General features: G+C 48.2%; 1 protein-coding gene across 2 annotated transcripts in view; it reads left to right on the top strand.

The window, feature by feature from the left end:
- LOC124777286 (ribosomal protein S6 kinase alpha-5-like) overlaps nucleotides 1-21,134 on the top strand; it is a 406,322-nt gene that overhangs the window by 31,861 nt on the left and 353,327 nt on the right. The window lies entirely within an intron of this gene.

Here is a 21,134-nt window from a genome sequence, read left to right as displayed (position 1 = left end):
ATTGTTGTTGTTCCGGTTTGAATAGGCGATCCGCTGCCGCTATCTACAGACGTTAAGCGCTACGCCACCTACAGCTCAGCTTTTGGAAGTATTTTAAAAATGCTTGTTAGGAAGATTAGTGACTGTAAATACTTGCGAATGTCACGCTAAATTTTTGGTCTACATTGCCTCATAGTGCCGGCACTGGTAGTGGCCGATATGCAGACAGTGCATTCCTCTTGTGTTGCTCCGATATCGTTACTTTCTCAATACTGTCTCGAAATAACTGTCCTTTGAGGAAACCGCCGCGTCTTCAAGAGCCGAATCTTCCTGGTCCGATGCTTAGCTGTGCTGTCCCTTAACGATCGCCGAAGACGAATGGCGACGTTACATCACAAAGCCGGCCGTCCCTGTGGAGGGCTTAAATGAGGACGTGGTCGCGGCAGGCCGGTAGAGAAGCGGGCGAGCCGCGGCTAATAGCGAGGGCTCACTAGAGGCCGGCCGGGGAGGGACGAGCCCGCATTATAGTCGCCGATACACCCCGCATGCGCCACGGCAGAGGAAAGCGCGTTGCACAACGCACCGCGGCTGCACGGCCCCCACGGGCGGTCCCGTTGGTGAAACCCGCTGCTCATGCCTGTGCGCGGCACGTACCCTCCTTCCTCCCTACGACATTCGTTCGGAGGAAACACACTAGAGTAGAGTTACAGGGATGTCGTTCGTAACACATTGAGTGTGCCACAGTACACTCCCTCCCTCCCAAAATCAGCACTGTATAGGTACAGATCCCGATTATGGGGGTGGGGCAGGGGCCGCTCGCAGCGTTACCGTCTCTCCTCTCCTCATCCCTCTTCCCAAATACAGGGTAATTCAAAGTCCTTTCATCACATGCCTGGGGGCGGTAGATGACGTCATGTAGAACAATTTTCCTTAGAGACAAAACGTTTGCTGTCTCCAGAAGGAGATTTTCACTCTGCAACGGAGTGTGCGCTGATATGAAACTTCCTGGCAGATTAAAACTGTGTGCCGGACCGACATTCGAACTCGAGACATTTGCCTTTCGCGGGCAAGTGCTCTACTGACTGAGCTACCAAAGCACGACTCACGCCCCGACCTCACAGCTTTAGTTCTGCCAGTATATTAATTGTATTATAAATCAGTTACTATATTTATCTGCCAGTACTGGCAGAAGTAAAGCTGTGAGGACGGGGCGTGAGTCGTGCTTGGGTAGCTCAGTTGGTAGAGCACTTGCGCGCGAAAGGCAAAGGTGTCGAGTTCGAGTCTCGGTCCGGCACACAGTTTTAATCTGCCAGGAAGTTTCATTCCACAGAGTGATTTCGCCTGCCTGTTGGAAATGTTCTTCACACACACACACACACACACACACACACACACACACTCTGGTCTCTCTCCTTGCTGATATATGAGAGTTGTGTTGTTGACGAGGGTGGTGACGAAACCCCATGCCGGCACGAAGCCTATTCCTGTCTAACAGCATCGAGGGAACCGCCAGGTTTCACGTCGCCATGTGACGGACGGATCACCATCAACACTGTCGTATATCCTCACTTCACGAGACACTGTGGAGAGGTATGGAACATTATGCAGGAAACTGGTGCAAGGACTGGCGATCATCAACTCTACGCCACCACCTCTCCTCCCCTTGCCGGCCAAATACCGGCAGTAGAAGTGTCATCCACTACCATGATTGCAAGCTGCTTACCTCCTGGACGCGCATTCGGGACGACGATGACTTAAACCCGCGCCCAGCCTTCCTGATTTAGGTTTTCCGTGATTTTCTTAAAATCGCTTCAGTCAAATGCCGGGATGGTTCCTTCGAAAGGGCACGGTCGCTCTCCTTCTCCAGCCTTCCATAATCTGAGCTTATGATCCGTCTGTAATGACCTCGTTGTGGTGGTAACTTCCTATGGGACAAACTGCTGACGTCATCGGTTCAGAAAATGGCTCTGAGCACTATGGGACTTGACTGCTGAGGTCATCAGTCCCCTAGAACTTAGAACTATTTAAACCTAACTAACCTAAGGACATCACACACATCCATGCCCGAGGCAGGATTCGAACCTGCGACCGTAGAGTTCGCACGGTTCCAGACTGTAGCGCCTAGAACCGCTCGGCCACTCCGGCCGGCACGTCATCGGTCTCTAGGCTTACTACTAGTACTACTACTACTACTACTACTACTACTACGTGATCAGGCCCAGTGGACCGCACGCATCTAAAAGTTTCCTCCTGCACTGTCTTCTGTCCATTGCTGCTATCCGCCATCCGTTCACATCTGTTGACTCTTCGTCTAAATCTCTTCATGGAGTCCATCCCTCCAACGCCTCCAATTTAAACTAACGGTAAGGACCACGCGCACGCGCGCACGCACGCCGGAGGGAGGATTCGAACGTCCGCCGAGGAGTGCCACGCGAACCGTGGCAAGGCGCCCGAGACCACGCGGCTGCCCGGCGCTGCACCTCGTCGTCGACGGGACGTTAAACACAAATCCCTCCTCCGAGTCAAGTGCTACCCCTCAGGCGTGCATTACGGACCTAGGCCACGGAGGCTGGTTGGCAGTACACCGTCTGAGCAGCACTGACTGAAATGAAGTAAAGAGAAATGAAGTGCACGTTCTCTCCTCCCTCTCTCTCTCTCTCTCTCTCTCTCTCTCTCTTTCTCTTTCTCAAACACCCACACCCACCCACACTCACTGCCAAAACGTTACGAGAAAGGCAGGCACGCAGGTGGGCGGCGATATCGCGGGAGATTGCCGGCTGGTGCCGCAACTGCGCGCAGCTGCGACTGGCAACTGGGTCACAGCCCACTTGCAAGTGGGACACCGCGGCGTGGCTCTGGGCGCGCGTGCGGGCCCCGGCTACTCCACGCCACGCCACGCTACTCTGGCCGCCGGCCATCGATCGCAATCTGCGCGTTCGCCGCATCATTTGCGGCCTCCTCTGTCCGTCGGCACCGCCAATCGCGTCGCCGTCACCAGAATTGTCAGACCCGCACATCGATTTCACTGAGCGACAAGTAGCCAGTGCGCTCGGCTGTGAAACTCCTCTGTTTCGACAGTAGAAGGGGACCGAAATCGACTGTTATTCCAGAGAATGTTTGTTCAAACTCCGTACGACTATCCCTGCTTACGATTCCTGCAAAATTCATTTCAAGTGAACGCAGGGCGTCCTTGAACTTCATTCACTGGTGTCTGCACTAGGCTGTTGATATTTTTAAAAATATCAGGAATCTGATATATCTATATTTAAAATCGCAGGTTCGAATCCTGCCTCGGGCATGGATGTATGTCATGTTCTTAGGTTAGTTAGGTTTAAGTAGTTCTAAGGTCTAGGGGACTGAGGAATTCAGCAGTTAATTCCCATAGTGCTCAGAGCCATTTGAACCATGTTATATTTAAAAGTTACTCTCTATATATCGAAAAGTATCGATGCATCGACGAAAAAATCGTCTCACGTGACTATAAAAGTATCGGCTGCACATTGTCATCTTGATTTCTCATTTAGATTTTTGTTCATTTTCAGGAGCTGCTTTTAAGAAGCCCGATGTGAAGAAATAGCGTTAAAAATTGTTTTTGACGTAACTGGTGTGCTATTTCTTTACATCGAAAAACTTGTTATCCCGTTCACACTGCAACCCCCCAGTGCGCCGGCACGGTAGCTCAGCGTGTTCGGTCAGAGGGTTGCCGGTTGGTCTCAATAATAAAAAACTGAGTCGAAGGATCAACCACTGAATTCGAACAGGATGTCTTGCGACGTCCGCAACGACCAAACACAACGATCAGTAACGAACAAAATGCAAAAAAAAGTCAGTAGTGTAATGTTATGTCAACCAAATGTAATTATTCATTGGCGTCACGGTAGCTCAGCGTGTTCGGTCACAGGGTTACGTGCCATCTGTAATAAAGAAACTGAGTTAATCGATCAACAACGAACTTAAACGGGTGTCTTACGACGTCCGCCCGGAGCAGATGCAACAAACGAAAGCGAACAAAATGAAATAAAAAAAAGTGCAGTCAGACAACTTCTTTTGTGCCACATATACTGGCTTAACGCAGTCAAAAGCACATTTTTTACGTTAAGAAAGATCAGAAAGTAATAAAACTACTTCATACAGTCAAAGTAAAATTATGTTCTATTACAATTTCAAAAGAATAACTTCAAATATTTACCGAAAATTGTGAAATAAAACATAATATAAAATAAAAATGTCAGCACTCGATGTTGCCATTTAGATGTCTATATAACGAAGGAAAAGAATCCCTGACATGTTCCGATAATTTTGAAAAAATATCGATATATCGACATTGTATCAACAGCCCTAGTGTGGACAGATTATCGCAGATAATCACTAGCGTTCTTAACTGGTATAGTGGTATAAGTTTCATTGTTGAGACCGCAAATGGGCTATATTTCTTTTTCGGTTCCATAACGTTAACGTCACTTGCGGACTATGTCTTAGGCTTGTTCCGGCTGCCTGTAAGGCAGTACGTGGAGCGATCTATGATCGTGGGACATGTGATCGGCGTGTCCCCAGTCTCTCCAGCCATAGTCCTGAGAATATTGCTGCTTCTTAATTCACGCTGCTCCTCATTTGACCTCACAAGTGCTGAGAGGTCCATGCACCAGACGTTCCTACTCAGGAAAAAGTGGAGGGGGTTCTGGGAAATGAACCCGGGTCTTCCCACAACTTATAATGTCAATTTTTTTTCCAAAATTATTCTTGCTTTTCACACGAAACGTGAGAAGATACCTGATCATTAACGTTTTGATAAGATTTTTTTTATAATGAATGCTATAAACAAAATAGTTCCTTAAACAAACGTATGCTCTGTATCTTCCTTACAAATAAAAAGTTTGTGCTGGGGCAGGAGCTCGAACCTGGCCCCTTGACACCGTTTTAACCAGCTTAGCTATCGGGGTACTTCTCACAGCCCGACACACAGACTTTCTGGTTTTACCACTCTTGTGCCGTCCTCCTAGCGTAGAGTCGACGCAGCAGTCCCTTTGAGATGTCTGGCCTTTTGTACTGCATTTTCGTGAGAAGAGAACGGTTCTTATGTGAGGGAGAAATGACAATTGGAGCAATCCAGCAAATAAGGGCTCTTATCTTCTCAGCACCAAAGGACGACCGAAAAATTATGTCCTGGTTGAAGCAACCTCATATTCAATAGAGTAGCGTTGGGACAGCCGACTCCCAACACACGCATCCTGTTTAATGCTTCCCAGATGGGCTGAAACTTGGTCATGGCCGTGGGTTGCGTCACCTTCTGCAGTAATAAATTGTTGCTGAGGAATGTTGTTCTCCTACTGTCACCCCTTGTACCTCACGGTTATTGACGACGGGGCCGTGGAGCTGAGAAAACTTCATTTCCAAACACTTTGCGAGGGCATGGTGGGCCGCTTCTGCTATTTTGCTTTTTCAGGATCACTGCTTAACTCTAACTTCAGGAGTGTTTGGAGAATGAAACAGCTCAAGTGAAAGCCAGATTGCACGGTTACCTTCGAAAGTAGTGTTTAAGCGGATTACTTCAGCAGCAGCGGGTCTTTTGGAGAGCTGGAAATTTCTAAACGGATATCCTTTTCTAACATTTAATTGGGCAAAATTTTTCCTCTATGGGGATGCTCGTGAATTCTGTAGAAGTCGGCGAAACTCGTAGCTTTGTAGTCTCCACAGAACGATGCGGCCAATGTGACCTCGGGTAGGTGCAGCATGAGTTGTCGGATTCTTGCGAAGTGAGCTTCGCTTCGACTCGCCAACTCGTGTTGCATGGCGGATATTGCGGTCACGGCCGCTACCCAGTTCTCTGCAAAAGCGTGCCTCACCTTGGTACCACTGACACGCCGGGGGCACTGTTTGTTCGTACAGTAAGCAACACAACACGACACGACACTTGCTGCTGTTTCACTCTTCTGTAACATGTTTGGAGCTGTGGTTGTGGCGTCACAGGAGACATTCGCCTACCTGCTCACTGAACTTACGGACATGCGTTTAAGGCACTCTCCCAACGTGTGTAAGTGTGGTTTGCATCCGGATTTCACTTTCTTCACAAGCGTAATTGTGGTCCAGAGATGAGTTAAGGTGTCAGCCAAATAAGGCATATATGCAAGCATGGTTATTGGGGGAGGGAGGGAGAGAGAGAGAGAGAGAGAGAGAGAGAGAGAGACTCTACTATAACTGCGTTGTCAATGCAGCATGTTACTTCCAACCAAACATACCTTTTATTACGGATCTAATACATAATGGTTTCACGTGGCACAAAGGGTTAGTGAATGACAAATATTTTACGAATAAACGACAGCGACTAAGACAGTATTTCTGTCTTGTAAGTGTTTATTTCCAATAAACATTCAACTTATATCGATTTATTACGCTTTTATTTCCTATATGCGTTATAGAGCAACCGAGCGAGGTGGCGCAGTGGCTAGAACACTGGACTCGCATTCGGGAGGACGACGGTTCAACCCTGCGTCCGGCCATCCTGACTTAGGTTTTCCGTGATTTCCCTAAATCGTTTCAGGCAAATTCCGGGATGGTTCCTTTCACAGAGCACGGCCGACTTCCTTCCGCATCCTTCCATAATCCGTCGACACCGATGACCTCGCTGTTTGGTCTCTTTCCCCCAAATAAATCCAATCCAATCCAATCCGTTACGGAGCGAAAGCTCCACCGTCAGCGTTTCCATGCTGCTACGGTGTTGTGAATCAGTCGGTACTTGCGGGAGATGATACGTAAACAGAAAACACTTGTTTATTGTGAGACATCTGAGCGGGTCATGACCGAAAATACCAGTGAATCTTGTAAACCTTGACGATGAAGCTTTCGCTCCGAAACACACATCGGAAATAAAAGCGTAATAAGCAGATATAGGTGGAATGTCTCTTATTCATAAAATACATAAAAAAGTTTTCATTTAAACATATTTACTTTGACAATATTTTACTGCATTGGCAGACACAGCACAGGATATTAACCTGCATAGATTGCAATTTGGCATTGTGAACGGCGCTGCGTACGTAATATTGGCTGATGTCCATCAAATGCGGACCTTGCAAAGAGGGTTGACACGAAGAATAGCGGAAAAACCTACTGTGAGCACGTATTCCGTTCTGTTGCATACTGTAGCACCAGGTACATTGTGTAATATACAGAAAGAGATAATCCTACCTTTTTAAGAAGCACACTGCGCGCAAAACTTTTACTATGCAACCACCTGCCTGAAGAAAGAGATGCTTGTTGACACAACCTTTGTTTCTACTGTAGGCACCGTCACATCTAGGAGCATGCAGTTATCGAAGTAACTATCGATAGACGACCCGAAGTAGGTATTAACCTCGTTGCTGCTTGAAGAACAGCATGATCTTGGAGTAAAAATACTTTCCTTCCTTTTCATTTTCAGATTTTCCAACGTATTTTATCAGAGAAGCTTTTGTTAATTTACATTTGGATTTTTCTTCTTGGTTGAGGCTCTCCACTGCGTTCAGAACTGAGGTTTTTGTAACAACGCCGACTGTAAATGCAGTAAGCTGTGACAAGAGTTCGTTTTAGCTATAGTGAGCACGTCAGTTTGAGTATCGATCAATAGTCGTTAATTCGCCGCACGAATACCATCCGGGTCTGATGCACTCTCGTCTCGCAAGCTAATGTTTTACGGGCTTGTCTTCCCGTACGCTCTGACTCGAAAACATTTTTATCATAGAGATACACATTCCATTCCTGTTTCTAGTTTGTATCAAATGAAAGGCTAGTAATTTAAGTATTGTTTAACTTAGATCCGTTAATATATACAGGTACATCACGCTTTCTTCTCTTAACATAAAAATGAATTCTTCCTTATGTCTTCGCCACATCTGTTCCAGAAGTCACGTAGCTAATCTCTTTGTGGAAAGTACCTTTTCCATTTTAACTCTTCAGTTTATCCAGTTTATCAATTTTGGTTTTTGGTCGCGTCATTGAATAAAGTATTTATGCATCTAGGGGGTAGGTGCCGAAATGAAATGTGATGTTAGTTCTAAAAAGGATGAGGCGGTAACGTTAAACTGACAAAGCTACTTTTCGTGAAGCAAGATGTGCCTCGTTTCTTTCATTTTTTGCAGCGCGTGCTGGCGTGCATGCGTGCGTGAGAGAGAGAGAGAGAGAGAGAGAGAGAGAGAGAGAGAGAGAGACTTCAGATGATCTTTTTGACTCCATTGCCGCATTGGCCGAAGCCAGATATCTCTTCATTTAGACATTACAGCGCAGGAGGCGAAAGAGTTCTCAAACTGTGGATTACGTGAGGAGGGTAGAATTCAGTTATGTTCGTAGTAAATAAGTATGGTTCGATGGCTGGCTTTGGCGCGCAGAGAAAGCGAATTGACGTAGTTGCTTGTTTGCGGTGAGAAGTGACAACTTCATACACAAGCGGGACGGGCCAAAGATAGCCAGCGCTAAAAGTAGTGACGGGGCTGTATTCCTGGGATGATCAGTGTCGTCGCTTTCAAGGTTCGATCTGTTGTTTAGCTTGGAGACACATGTTACACTGTGTGTCTGGACCTAGAAATAACTCTGCCGGCAGGACGCTGTAATACGTGACATGATACCGATGTAGACAGGCCTTTCTTTAAATATCTGGTGTATTCGTATTATCGCTGAGGTGCTCCGGATACACGCTCGTAGGGTAGTGGCACTGAAGCGTTTGACTTAGATGTAATGGCTTTGCATTTGGGAAAGGATATTGTTACTCCGTCTTGCTATAAATGAAATTCCCGAAGTACTGCTATCTCCTGACATTAAATTTTTATTCAACTTCAGCAATTGTAGTTGTACATATCGAAATAATCAGAAACCAGAGGCGATATAAGAAATTTGATTTCTTAACCGGTTTCAGGCTCTTAGTGCCCTTCTTCAGGAGGTTATAACTATCGCATTACTTGAGAGTGTGAACAATAACGTGCATGCAGCATTTTGCTGTTGTGTGGTTCTTAGTGCCTGTACAAAGACGCTATAAAGAAGCCAAACGACAAGTGCAGACACGATGCCAAACTGGAACTAATCAACAGACTCAGCCACATGACCACATCAAAATGCTGCATGCTGCACCTTCGTGTTGACACTCGAAAAATAGTGCGATAGTTATAACCTTCTGAAGAAGGGCACTAACTGGTTAAGAAATCAAATTTCTTTTATCGCATCTGGTTGCTGATTATTTTCTTTTATGTAACTGCTTGCTGATTATTTCGCTTTCTGGACGTATTGAAAGGGAAAAAAATATACTTATCTGACATCGCTGATGCGCTGATGCCGACAACTCGATGTATTACCGACATATTCTTGTGCGATCCCATTTGCTTTCCTATGTGCTATGGGTAACAGGTGTAACAGGGGTGGACGATGAATCCAGTGACAGAAACATCTCAGCATTTAAATCTGCTTGGAAAATGTTAAAAAGAAAATCAGGGCAACTATACATTTACAAAATGTCGCCTATATCGTCCCCTCTCTCTCTCCCCCTCTCTCTCCCCCCCTCTCTCCCCCCCTCTCTCCCCCCTCTCTCCCCCCCTCTCTCCCCCCCCTCTTCCCCCTCCCCTCTCTCCCCCCCTCTCTCCCCCCCTCTCTCCCCCCCTCTCTCCCCCCACTCTCCCCCCTCTCTCCCCCCTCTCTCCCCCCTCTCTCCCCCCTCTCTCCCCCCCTCTCTCCCCCCTCTCTCCCCCCTCTCTCTCTCCCCCCTCTCTCTCTCCCCCCTCTCTCTCTCCCCCCTCTCTCTCTCCCCCCTCTCTCTCTCCCCCCTCTCTCTCTCTCCCCCCCTCTCTCTCTCCCCCCTCTCTCTCTCCCCCCTCTCTCTCTCCCCCCTCTCTCTCCCTCCCCCCTCTCTCTCTCTCCCTCCCCCCTCTCTCTCTCTCCCTCCCCCCTCTCTCTCTCTCCCTCCCCCCTCTCTCTCTCTCCCTCCCCCCCCTCTCTCTCTCCCTCCCCCCTCTCTCTCTCTCCCTCCCCCCCTCTCTCTCTCCCTCCCCCCCTCTCTCTCTCCCTCCCCCCTCTCTCTCTCCCTCCCCCCCTCTCTCTCTCCCTCCCCCCCCCTCTCTCTCTCCCTCCCCCCCCCTCTCTCTCTCCCTCCCCCCCCTCTCTCTCTCCCTCCCCCCTCTCTCTCTCCCTCCCCCCTCTCTCTCCCCCTCCCCCTACCCCCCCTCTCTCTCCCCCTCCCCCTCCCCCCTCTGTCTCTCCCCCTCCCCCTCCCCCCTCTCTCTCTCCCCCTCCCCCTCCCCCCTCTCTCTCTCCCCCTCCCCCTCCCCCCTCTCTCTCTCCCACTCCCCCTCCCCCCCTTCTCTCTCCCACTCCCCCTCCCCCCTTCTCTCTCCCCCTCCCCCTCCCCCCCTCTCTCTCTCCCCCTCCCCCTCCCCCCTCTCTCTCTCCCCCTCCCCCTCCCCCCTCTCTCTCTCCCCCTCCCCCTCCCCCCTCTCTCTCTCCCCCTCCCCCTCCCCCCTCTCTCTCTCCCCCTCCCCCTCCCCCCTCTCTCTCTCCCCCTCCCCCTCCCCCCTCTCTCTCTCCCCCTCCCCCTCCCCCCTCTCTCTCTCCCCCTCCCCCTCCCCCCTCTCTCTCTCCCCCTCCCCCTCCCCCCTCTCTCTCTCCCCCTCCCCCTCCCCCCTCTCTCTCTCCCCCTCTGTCCCTCCCCCCCTCTGTCCCTCCCCCCCTCTGTCCCTCCCCCCCTCTGTCCCTCCCCCCTCTGTCCCTCCCCCCCTCTGTCCCTCCCCCCCCTCTGTCCCTCCCCCCCTCTGTCCCTCCCCCCCCTCTGTCCCTCCCCCCCTCTGTCCCTCCCCCCCCTCTGTCCCTCCTCCCCCTCTGTCCCTCCCCCCCCTCTGTCCCTCCCCCCCCTCTGTCCCTCCCCCCCCTCTGTCCCTCCCCCCCCTCTGTCCCTCCCCCCCCTCTGTCCCTCCCCCCCCTCTGTCCCTCCCCCCCTCTGTCCCTCCCCCCCCCTCTGTCCCTCCCCCCCCTCTGTCCCTCCCCCCTCTCTGTCCCTCCCCCCTCTCTGTCCCTCCCCCCTCTCTGTCCCTCCCCCCTCTCTGTCCCTCCCCCCTCTCTGTCCCTCCCCCCTCTCTGTCCCTCCCCCCTCTCTGTCCCTCCCCCCTCTCTGTCCCTCCCCCCTCTCTGTCCCTCCCCCCCCCTCTGTCCCTCCCCCCCCCTCTGTCCCTCCCCCCCCCTCTGTCCCTCCCCCCCCCTCTGTCCCTCCCCCCCTCTGTCCCTCCCCCCCCTCTGTCCCTCCCCCCCTCTCTGTCCCTCCCCCCCCTCTGTCCCTCCCCCCCTCTCTGTCCCTCCCCCCCCTCTGTCCCTCCCCCCCCTCTCTGTCCCTCCCCCCCTCTCTGTCCCTCCCCCCTCTCTGTCCCTCCCCCCTCTCTGTCCCTCCCCCCTCTCTGTCCCTCCCCCCTCTCTGTCCCTCCCCCCTCTCTGTCCCTCCCCCCTCTCTGTCCCTCCCCCCCTCTCTGTCCCTCCCCCCTCTCTGTCCCTCCCCCCTCTCTGTCCCTCCCCCCTCTCCCACCTCTCCCACCTCTCCCCCCTCTCCCCCCTCTCCCCCCTCTCCCCCCTCCCCCCTTCTCTCCCCCCTCTCCCCCCTCCCCCCCTTCTCTCCCCCCTCTCCCCCCTCTGTCCCCTGTCCCCCTTCTCTCCCCCCTCTCCCCCCTCTGTCCCCTGTCCCCCTTCTCTCCCCCCTCTCCCCCCTCTCTCCCCCACCCTCACCCCTCCCCTTCTCTCCCCCTCACGCTCTCTCTCTCCCTCTCTCTCTCTCTCTCTCTCTCTCTCCTGATCTATCCTTTCTAGACCTTCTCAAGGGTCAGGTGGTCTAATAATAAATGTCGACACGATACAGCCAATCTGCATAGATACACCGCAAGCCACTGTACAGTGCATGGCGGAGAGTAAACTTAGAATATTGTCGATTTATAATCCTACTCCATTTGCGATTTGAGAGAGGGAAATAATCACTGCACGTAGGCCTCAATACGACCCCTAATCCCGTAACGTTTCGGTCACCAAGGCCGCTTTTAAAGATACGAGCGTCGTGGGGCACCCAGTTTGTATACCTTTACGAGTTAGGCTGAAAATGCCTTGGTGAAAGAACCCACTCAGTGTATGTAAGTATATCGCATTATGCAGTGAATAATACCAAATTTAAGAAATTCTGGAAGAGCTTCTTGTAGCTTATTAATGTATTTGAAGCACGGAGCCACCGAGTCACTTGCATTTCTTGTATTACTATTTTCTGAAGGAGATTAATATTGTTTGTCCCAACTTACTGTGCACTATCGCGAAAATCAGAAAGTCGATTTATATTTTGTGAATAATTTTCCAACGACTATTTGTCTTCCAATTTTTAGATTTTTATTTGCAATACGTATTTCGGGGAGAAAGTGCCACCATTTTAGTTTTTAACATTGACATGAGGCTTTGAGCCTTGAGCTGGTGAAGCAGTCGAGCCTGCATGTTGTTGAGAAACAGGTTCACTCTTGGTACCTGGAAAAATTCCTGGAGTTTATTTCGCATTCATTCTGCACATAAAGTCACAAACGTAAGTATTAAATACTAAAATTAAACGTTCTGTGCAAACAAAGCTGTTTCTTACAACTGTTAAGAAAGTCTTATTAATTGTTCGACAAAAGCTGCTTTGTGGTAATATTTTGGGCGTTACTCATCAGCAGTGGTATCTTTCATGTGGTTATCTGTAGCGTAACCCATTGACAATCTTTCATAATACTTATATGTACATTCAAGTACTCTGCGTAAGGAATTTTCAGTCAAATATGTGCTTCACCACTTCAAGACGGAAAACCTCTCAATAATGTCCAAAACTCTTATGATGGAGCTTTCCTTTAAAAATACGAGTTGGAAATACGTATCTTAAAATCGAAACGTAGACGATGGACTATTATTCATAAAATATATAGAGGAAAGTGCTCAAAACCGGACCCTCACTATTTGTTTTTTTTAAACAGAAAATAGTACGAAATGGTTTTAGAAGCATGTAGTATTTACTTTATAATGTTATGGACCATTTACATTGTGCTCTTGAAAAAGATGAATAAAAGTTATTAACAAAAAATATTTCAAAAACCTTACTTCGCGAGACTGAAAAAAGTTGCCGAAATAGGAACCCCGTGTAAAAAAAATCGAATTGGCTGTAATCAAAATTTTAAAATATATTAAATGAGAGAAAACATAATCTAGTTTCGAAGTAGGTATAATACAGCATCTTCTAGAAGCTCATAGAATTTCTCACTGTTAGCTTTGCTGTAAGCATGAGCCCTACTGTAGGATCTCCCTGTAAGCTTGCTTTCTCGCAATTTGGTTTTTTAGCGTTTAAGAAATAGCCTAACCAACTTTTCCGCACTAATGTCGTCTTCTAAGGGTGCTGAGTGTTATTTCTGTCTGCCAGTTGCGCGGTCATTCTGCACAAGTCATTAAGGAGAGGCTTCCGTAGCAAAACAGTACTCAAGCAGCTCTTAAAGATATTTACACAAAATTGTAGGTCACCCTCTGTTTCTGCTCCTTCCTCAGGTCTACCTTACTCAGTGTTGGACAATCTCGTAAGTGTTGCTTTACTGTTTACTGTCGTCCTCGTAACCCATATTTCCTCAACTGCATCAATCGCGCGTCTCTTTTTAGATGAACCCCACTGTCTTCGATGGAATTTCTCCATTATCCTCTTGCAGTGTACAAGAGAATTCTAAGAGAATAAAAGCTTTTACTAACACACGCAAGTTTCAAACAGGTAAAAAAAAAAAGGGATCCGGTTTAAGCAACTGAGGAATTCCATTTTACACGACCAGGTCCAACGTGTAGTAGTAGTAGTAGTAGTAGTAGTAGTAGTAGTAGTACATCTACATCTACATGACTACTCTGCAATTCACATTTAAGTGCTGGGCAGAGGGTTCATCGAACCACAATCATACTATCTCTCTACCATTCCACTCCCGAACACCTAAACCTTTCTGTTCGAGCTCTGATTTCTCTTATTTCATTTTGATGATCATTCCTACCTATGTAGGTTGAGCTCAACAAAATATTTTCGCATTCGGAAGAGAAAGTTGGTGACTGAAATTTCGTAAATAGATATCGCCGCGACGAAAAACGTCTTTGCCCTAATGACTTCCATCCCAATTCGCGTATCATATCTGCCACACTCTCTCCTCTACTACGTGATAATACAAAACGAGCTGCCCTTTTTTTGCACCCTTTCGATGTCCTCCGTCAATCCCACCTGGTAAGGATCCCACACCGCGCAGCAATATTCTAACAGAGGACGAACGAGTGTAGTGTAAGCTGTCTCTTTAGTGGACTTGTTGCTTCTTCTAAGTGTCCTGCCAATGAAATGCAACCTTTGGCTCGCCTTCCCCACAACATTATCTATGTGGTCTTTCCAACTGAAGTTGTTCGTAATTTTAACGCCCAGGTACTTAGTTGAATTGACAGTAGTAGTTGTTGTTGTCTTCAGTCCTGAGACTGATTTGATGTAGCTCTCCATGCTACTCTATCCTGTGCAAGCTGCTTCATCTCCCAGTACTTACTGCAACCTACATCCTTCTGAATCTGCTTAATGTATTCATCCCTTGGTCTCCCTCATGCGATTTTTACCCTCGTATAGTTACCCCAATAAATTTTTAGCCAAACGTCTAAATGAAACGGTTTGATCATAAACATTAACCTTAAATCTTAACATTCAAAACACACATAGGGGAAATAACGAAAAATGTAGCGCAATGCAAAACCATTTCTCATTGTCAAAGCATCCTATGGCGAACTGATAAGTAACAAGTGAAGTGGGCGGCTTCTGCACTCTGCTACACAGTACCTACAGAGCCTAAACTAATATTTGCACTTGATACCACTAGAGTTCAGCAGAACTCAGAACCGAACGACAAGCGGTCCACTTTAGGGCACTTTCCCCCTGTCTTTCATTGTCTTTATGCGCCCACGTGAAATCATGGATTCGTCAAAAAACGAAAGTCGATTAGAGCCAGGCAACTTGGGCGCTGTGTGTTCTGTTGCGACCTACTTTGGCCTGCCTGCCGTTTTCACCGTGTGATTAGGAGCGATAACTGCACGAGTGTAACTACAGTGGCTACACCAGCACCGTTAGGCAAGAGGCTGGGTGTTGTGAAAGCGGGCACGGGCGCGCGTTTGCCGGCGCCAAAATTTCGACAGCGCGCCAGCACGGTTGGCAACAGGGCGAGAAACAGCGGCAGCGGCCTTGCCGGCTGGGTCCGCCACGGTCGGCGGTCGCGGGTTCACATCCTGCCAAGGGCGCTGCTGCTACTGCTGCAGCCGCTGTGGCTCGACTAGGCCCGTTGCGGGCGCCAAGGACGCGCGGGAGCCTTGGCGACGCCCACCTGCGCCGACTGCCCGGCCTTTAAACCCGCCGTAGCGTACGCGCAGCCACCTGCCACCGCTCACCTCGCTGCGTCTCCGTACACACCTGTACCCGCGAAGGCGGATGGTGCGCTATGTACGCACGTGCGCGCGGAATGACCCAACAGATGTCCAATTCCGTGTGACTTTATTTGTGACCACCACGAGTGTCTTGAGCAACACAACAAATGCCATCGGCGGTTTACAGTACACCGAGGTGAAAAGAAGCGCAGATGGAATATGCCACATGATGGCATGCCTCAAGGCACTGTTCTTGGTCCGATGTTATTCAGTCCTTGATAGCGGAACAAACACTGGTAGTATATCTGGGATTATGCGTTCGGAACTATTTGAAGTGGAATTATCATATAAAATTAATTGTCGGTAAGGCGGGTACCAGATTGAGATTCATTGGGAGAGTCCTTAGAAAATGTAGTCCATCAACAAAGGAGGTGGCTTACAAAACACTCGTTCGACCTATACTTGAGTATTGCATGTCAGTGTGGGATCCGTACCACATCGGGTTGACGGAGGAGTTACAGAAGATCCAAAGAAGAGCGGCGCGTTTCGTCACAGGGTTATTTGGTAAGCGTGATAGCGTTACGGAGATGTTTAGCAAACTTAAGTGGCAGACTCTGCAAGAAAGGCGCTCTGCATCGCGGTGTAGCTTGCTGTCCAGGTTTCGAGAGGGTGCGTTTCTGGATGAGGTATCAAATATATTGCTTCCCCCTACTTATACCTCCAGAGGAGATCACGAGTGTAAAATTAGAGAGATTCGAGCGCGTACAGAGGCTTTCCGGCTGTCGTTCTTCCCGCGAACCATACGCGACTGGAACAGGAAGGGGAGGTAATGACAGTGGCACGTAAAGTGCCCTCCGCCACGCACCGTTGGGTGGCTTGCGGAGTATAAATGTAGATGCAGAACACACCAGCCGAACTTGGCGTGTCGTAAATTCCAATATACACCTTGCAATTTCGTATCAGAGTCAAGATGTTTATGAATATTGATAGCATCAAGCAAAAAGAGTCACTAAACTTTATGAATAGTGTAAGATATGGCAAATCAATGTCTTTCCCACCCCTCTAATCGTCTGACATCAGTAACGATAGTCCACAGCTTGGTCCTCTTGGCATAGTCAAATGCAACGATATGCAAAAATACCTTTGTGGTACATTAGACAGAACGCTGACATACCATAAATACGTTTCCGACACAGATAACACGGCACGAACACGGGTGAACCTCGTGAGAAAGCTGACAGGTAAACCATGTGTCGCAAATGCATCAGTTCTCTGCGGAGCAACCCTTGCCTTGGTATATTCTCCAGTAGAACACTGCGCACCGTTTTGGCTTTGCAGCGCTCATGTGAAGAAAGTTGACGTCCGTGTAAATGCTGCTAAGAGAAACATTACTGGCGGAGTCACACGGACACCTACATGCTGGCTACCACACTACCTAAGATCTGTCCTGCTAACCTTTGTCGAAAGCTGTTTCTCTAGAAACATTGCTAGCAAGTGTCTAAAAATTAATCAGTCCCTCTTCTTGTAGATGTACTCTCGCTGCGTAGAAAACGCCTCAGTTCCTGAAGACCAGCGTATGATGAAGTCCAAATGCTCTCCACTGGGTCCTACCGCGACGCCGAGTGGCAAAGTGAGTGGCAAACCAAGGAAAGCGGGAACCACGAAGGCATTCACACTCCTACGACTAGAGTTCAGGACTTTCATCATCTTAGGGAGGTGTGACCGCGGCTCAGCAGATTCCAGACTGGAAAAGGTCTGTACGAATAAAACATGCATAAATGGGACTTTTGCACCGGTAGTACAGTCCGTGCGACTGTGGGGTCATTCAGACGATTAGCCAGAGTGTAAATGAGTGCCCCAACAGACGTTTCCGTGGTGGTATGAAGAGTCTACATGAAGGATCTAACGAGGCGCTCCTGTGGATTGACTCTTCCTTCATTTGTGTGTAGTCTGGGCCGTTGAAGTTTTACATAGTATAAATAATTGCACGTATATACTTCAAACATTGTGGTTAAATGTGATAATCTTGATACTCTGAAAATTACTGTGAAGCGGATGGCGGAGGGAACTTACTGGGCTTCCTACCCTTGCATTCGTGGAAGAAGTGTGAGAATAATGACTACTTAAGTGTGTGTGTGTGTGTGTGTGTGTGTGTGTGTGTGTGTGTGTGTCTTGCGCAGCGCTATTGCCTACTTCTGTGAAAAGCCTAAGGAAACTGGAAACTTAATCACAATTTTCGTGCCTTTCACACCATCGAAAGATTGCAAAATGGAAGGAAGGATGAAACGATCCGAGGATGATTTGACTCTGGTCAGTAGCAAGGTAATTACTGACGGAGGACTGGCCCGAGTGGGAGAAGTATGAGGAAGTAAATCGGCCGTGTCCTTTCCCAAAGTAATGATCCTGGCTTCCGCTGTGATGTATTTATGGAAACCTAGGGCAATCTAAATGTGAATGGCCATGCGAGTATTTGAAACTCGCTGCATCTTCCTGGCACCCCTCAAATTACTGATCTCGCTGTTCCTTACATCCTTTCTTTTATGCGATGATTTAGAACGTGATCGATGTTCGTTACATGTCCTACTCAGTAGAATTTTCCCATCTACCCTCTCCCTCTCTGCCACTCAAAATTACCTTAACTACATGCCCCACTAACTTCTCTTGCTGCTATTTATTCAGTAAGATCATATTTCTGTGATCAAGATGTCATTCTACAAATGCACAGTCTTTTCAGAAAATACAGTTTTGCCTTTCTTTGTAGTGGTATCAATCTGCCTTGACTCTACTTAGTCACAGCTACAAAACCCATGATAGAGAATGGATTTCTGAGTTTCTTTTATTAAGAAATCAGTTCGTTGGCGCAATATGCAGAGACGTGTTTGCCACTGTCTTGTTAACTTTACTATATCAGTGAAATGTACGTGTTAAAGTTCTTACTAACACTTAAGAGATAGTGAGTGGGGCGTTCAGTGGGAAGACAGCTCCATAATTTTGAATTGCTCGTGTTGGTGTACTTAGCGACCATTCAAAAGTACAGTATCCTCCGCCGTAAGCTTTCAGTGGAATATATGAGAGGTGAACCGATGCAGAGCAGTAACGTGAAAGCATCAGCGGACAGACGAGATGGGCGAGACTGAACAGTTAGGCCCGCGGCCGGTTCCAGTTCCGGCTGCTGGAACCGGACCGGCTGCCGACTGGACCACAATTCAGCCCGCCCTTCCCCAACGGCGCGTGTAGTGCGCCCACACTGCAGCTTCACCTCGTCTACATCGCACCGTTAGCACGGTACACCCCGAGCAGTACAACTGGCGTGCGCCTATTAAATAGGGCTCTCTAATTTCTTAACGTCTCCGCAACTCCGTTTATCTACCATGCAACCGTCCTCGCCGTTCTGTTAATTTTTTCCCCCTCTCTTCACCTTTCCCTTAGGTCTGATACACTGTATTACGATATTTAATAAAAATAATCTACATCTACATCCATACTCCGCAAGCCACCTGACGGTGTGTGGCGGAGGGTACTTTGAGTACCTCTATCGGTTCTCCCTTCTGTTTCACTCTCGTACTGTTCGTGGAAAGAAAGATTGTCGGTATGCCTCTGTGTGGGCTCTGGTCTCTCTGATTTTATCCTCATTGTCTCTTCGCGAGATATATGTAGGAGGGAGCAATATACTACTTGACTCCTCGGTGAAGGTATGTTCTCGAAACGTCAACATAAGCCCGTACCGAGCTACTGAGCGTCTCTCCTGCAGAGTCTTCCACTGGAGTTCATCTATCATCTCCGTAACGCTTTCGCGATTACTAAATGATCCTGTAACGAAGCGCGCTGCTCTCCGTTGGATCTTCTCTATCTCTTCTACCAATCCTATCTGGTACGGATCCCACACTGCTGAGCAGTATTCAAGCAGTGGGCGAACAAGCGTACTGTAACCTATTTCCTTTGTTTTCGGATTGCATTTCCTTAGGATTCTTCCAATGAATCTCAGTCTGGAATCTGCTTTACTGACGATCAACTTTATATGATCATTCCATTTTAAATCGCTCCTAATGCGTACTCCCAGATAATTTATGGAATTAACTGCTTCTAGTTGCTGACCTGCTATATTGTAGCTAAATGAAACAGCTTCTAATTTCTCTAGCACTGTCGCTCCTCCCTCCCTCCCCTCCCCTCCCCTCCCCTCCCCTTCCCTTCCCTTCGTGCTTCCAAAAGAAGACTGACGATTTCGCGTCGGGATTGCGATACATGAAAAGGCCAAACAACTGGCAAAGATGCAGCAAAGCGTCGAAAAAAGTGATCCATTCCAGCAGTTAATTGCCGTAGACAGAGACAGTCAAAAACGAAAGGAACAAGGAGTGGGAGACCGACTTTGCACTCGTCTGTGCTGCCAGATTGGAATTCAATCACCACTGCTTCCGACGACACCTCCATAATACTAACGTTCAACCATCATATCGCTGTGGCGAGATCCAGGAAGTAAATCAACACAGATTTTGACTGCTCTAGGTACAGAAAGAAATGAGAGTGGAGAGTGAGTGAGTGAGTGAGTGAGTGTGTGAGTGTGTGTGTGTGAGAGAGAGAGAGAGAGAGAGAGAGAGAGAGAGAGAGAGAGAGAGAGAGAAATTAGTGTTCTGAATTACTCAGAAAATATAGAACAGAAAGATTGTTTGTCGTCATTGGAAAGACAGCTATGCGAGTGTGAACGGACTGTATTGGTGTCTCCAAACGCCGATTAAAAAGTAGTCAACAACTTCTCCGGCTATGTTAAATAGCTGTGAGCAAGAATGCTACGTGTGCTCGGTGTCCAATAAAATCCCAGCGGGGTCAGGGATTTTCTCTGCCTCGTGATGACTGGGTGTTGTGTGATGTCCTTAGGTTAGCTAGCTTTAAGTAGTTCTAAGTTCTAGGGGACTGATGACCATAGCTGTTAAGTCCCATAGTGCTCAGAGCCATTTGTCCAATAAAATAGCTACGACAACTATCGGGAAAAAACTGTGCAAAAGATGAAATGTGTACACCGTTTAGATGAGAGGAAAAGTGAAGAATGGCATAGTTTTTACCAGAATGTCATTATAAAACGGTAATTTACTAACCATTCTTCAAATTTATGGATGGTGTGGTGCATATTCAGGAGTCAAACTGATTTATTGTCTTTACCATACCGTGCACTTGATGATAAGTATACAATTTCTGGTATTCGCTCAGGTTCATTTCGGAGTTTCTAATCCAGACAGACGTACGGAGTAAACCGACCACAGGAAAGTCAAAGAAACTCCGTATAACGTGTAAGTTATTTCGCCTTTCGTAGGGAATAATCACACTAGAAAGATAAACTTACACGTGAACCCTGAGGTACCCGCAGAGATATCCGGGCACAAACCACATTTAAGCTTCATTTTTCGACCAGAGCAATGTCCGCGAAAGCTATTGGTCTCGGTCCGAATCAGTGTCCCGCATACAACTGTAATACGTTTGGATGTGTGGCAACATCGTACACACAACTGTAGAACGAAGAGTTAATTTTGGTTACGTGTGCTTCGCGAAAGTCCGCAGTGATGCTTACCTGAGGAATAGCAATGGAGGCGCAAATGGTTAACTTTCACAAACATTTGCGACATGACACTGGATTTCAAACGTCCTTGTGGCAGCGTTTCGGAATTCGGAGAAGTTACTGGTTTACAGCAACGCGACATATGAAATACGAAAGAATAAATATGTCATTCCTTGCGCTCATAGTTCATAGAATTTGT

Source organism: Schistocerca piceifrons, chromosome 2 (genome assembly GCF_021461385.2).
Source record: "Schistocerca piceifrons isolate TAMUIC-IGC-003096 chromosome 2, iqSchPice1.1, whole genome shotgun sequence".
Lineage (NCBI taxonomy): Eukaryota > Metazoa > Arthropoda > Insecta > Orthoptera > Acrididae > Schistocerca > Schistocerca piceifrons.
Note: the sequence above shows the minus strand (reverse complement) of the source record. Positions and strands in the feature narration are given on the sequence as shown.